Here is a 2,579-nt window from a genome sequence, read left to right on the forward strand (position 1 = left end):
AGGGCATCCCATTTCAGAAGTTTTTGAAATATGGCAACCCTAGTGTTTGCAGACCTCCCCACTGCTTTGCCCCTCCCAGAAATGGGAACTGTGGGAACTGTGCTGCTGGGAAGTCAGGTACAGTGGTGCCCCGCAAGACGAATGCCTCGCAAGACGGAAAACCCGCTAGACGAAAGGGTTTTCCGTTTTTGAGTTGCTTCGCAGGACGAATTTCCCTATGGGCTTGCTTCGCAAGACGAAAATGTCTTGCGAGTCTTGAGATTTTTTTTCGCTCCCCCCCCCCTTTTTCTAAGCCGCTAAGCCGCTAATAGCCTTTTAGCAGCTAAGCCGCTAAGCCGCTAAGCCTTTAATAGCCACTAAACTGCTAATAGCTCTAATCTGCTAAGCCGCTAATAGGGTTGCTTCGCAAGACGAAAAGACCGCTAGACGAAGACACTCGCGGAACGGATTAATTTCGTCTTGCGAGGCACCACTGTAGTTATAATATAGGGTTGCCATCTGTCTAGGATTTCCTGGACATGTCCTCTTTTTGGGGTCCTACATGCCCATCCAGGGGGAAATTTCACATTTTACAGTAAATGTCCTGGATCTGGGGTTAAAAAAAATATGTGCGGGGTGTGTGTGCTCTGGTTCAGGCTTTGGTGCAGGCACGTGTGTGCTCTGGTTCAGGCTTTGGTGCAGGCACAGGTGACCCAGGCTCTGGCTTGGCGGTGGTGGTGGGGCTATGGGGCAATGGCCCTAAAAAACCTCAAGAACTTTTTGTGCCCATATTTCTTGAAATATGACAACCCTAGTACAATAAGTTATCAAACCAACAGCAGCACTGACTGATTTCAGTGGGATCTAATTGTGCATCAATGAGTTGGAAAGCAGCCCGTGAGCTTGGACATGCCTGGCTCTCTGCTGGATTACAAGGGGGTGGATGCTTCTTAGAGAAACCTCTGTCTGTGCTTCTAAACACATTGACCTTTCTTCCCTGCAGGAGATACCAGTCACAGAATGCCATGGGACCTGCAAATGAGACAATGGTGACAGAGTTCATCTTGATTGGATTATCCGAATACCCCAGAGCTCAAACCATCTTCTTCTTCTTCCTCTTGGTAGTCTACCTCACTAGCTTTCTTGGTAATGGCCTCATTATCATGCTAATCATTGTGGACCCCAGGCTTCATACTCCCATGTATTTCTTTCTGTGTGCTCTATCTTCTATAGACATCGCCCTCATCAGCAATACAGTTCCAGAGGTCTTGGTCAACTGCTTCATTTACAGGCCTACAATTTCCTTCTACAGATGCCTGTCCCAGATGTACATAGGTCTATTACTTGTCTCCACTGAGTGTGTCGGCTTGCGCTCATGGCATATGACCGCTTTGTGGCTATATGCCAGCGCTTGCACTACATGAAGATCATGAGCTGGAAATTTTGCCTCTGCCTCGTGACTGCATCTGTGGGCTTTCCTTTCCTGATAACTCTGATCAATGCACTGTTGCGGCCTACTGACTTCTGTGGACAAAATGTCATCAATCATTTTGCATGTGAGCTGGAGTCGTTCCTCAAACTGGCTTGCTCTGACATTCATGCTAGTGAGCTCTTTATGCAAGCTGCCAGCATCTCTATTTTAATACCTCCCTTTGGTTTCATAGTTGTGACATATGGGCGCATAGGCCTGGCTGTACTGCGCATCCGTTCAGCACAGGGTCGCAAGAAAGCTTTTTCCACCTGCAGCTCTCACCTTGCTGTCGTCAGTGTCTTCTATGGCACAATCATGATCATGTACTTGAGGCCACAAGGGAAATCAGTTTCTGAAAAGGACAAGCTCATATCTGTAGCATATGGAGCTTTGACACCTATGCTCAACCCTTTGATCTACAGCCTGAGAAACAGGGATGTGAAGGGTGCCTTTTGGAAACTGGCTGGAAGGAAAATATCAGAATAAGTATCAAATGGATTGCATTTGATAGTGGGCAATTTCTGATAACAAGAGGAAGTCGTGGTAAAGAAGAGGAGGAGGAGGAGGGGGAGCAGTTTGGACTTGATATCCTGCCTTTCACTCCCTTTAAGGAGTCTCAAAGTGGCTAACCATCTCCTTTGCCTTCCCCCCCCCCACAACAAACCCTCTGTGAGGTGAGTGAGGCTGAGAGACCTCAGAGAAGTGTGACTAGCCCAAGGTCACCCAGCAACTGCATGTGGAGTAGCGGGGAAGCGAACCCGGCTCACCAGATTACCAGTCCATCTCTCTTAACCACTACACCACACTGGCTCTCTCAGTGGGACAAATTACACCCTCACTGTAGAGTTGAAGCAAATTAACCTTTACTGTTCAGCCTAACTAATTTCTGTGATAAAAATTGTGAAGGTTCCCAAGTCTGACAACCAGGCAGACACCTTTGCTGCTCTATGCCTCCCAGCTTAACTATGCCTTCAAAACTTGGGAACACATGAAAAAAGAGATATGCTTATTCAGTATAAGAGCAAGCCAGTTGAGGAGGAACAGTGTGAAGTTGTCCTTTTGTTGAACAAAATATTCCAATGTGACCAATGTTGTCTGTCCTGAGGAATGCTTAGCTTTGATATACAGA

General features: G+C 47.1%; 1 pseudogene across 1 annotated transcript; it reads left to right on the forward strand.

Moving 5' to 3' along the window:
* Nucleotides 1-1,004: 1,004 nt before the first annotated feature.
* LOC308486917 (olfactory receptor 13H1-like) lies at nt 1,005-1,953 on the forward strand (annotated as a pseudogene). Its single transcript has one exon. The product of its transcript is annotated as an olfactory receptor 13H1-like (transcript).
* Nucleotides 1,954-2,579: the final 626 nt, after the last annotated feature.

Source organism: Podarcis pityusensis (genome assembly GCF_964106645.2).
Source record: "Podarcis pityusensis genome assembly, chromosome: 10".
NCBI lineage: Eukaryota > Metazoa > Chordata > Lepidosauria > Squamata > Lacertidae > Podarcis > Podarcis pityusensis.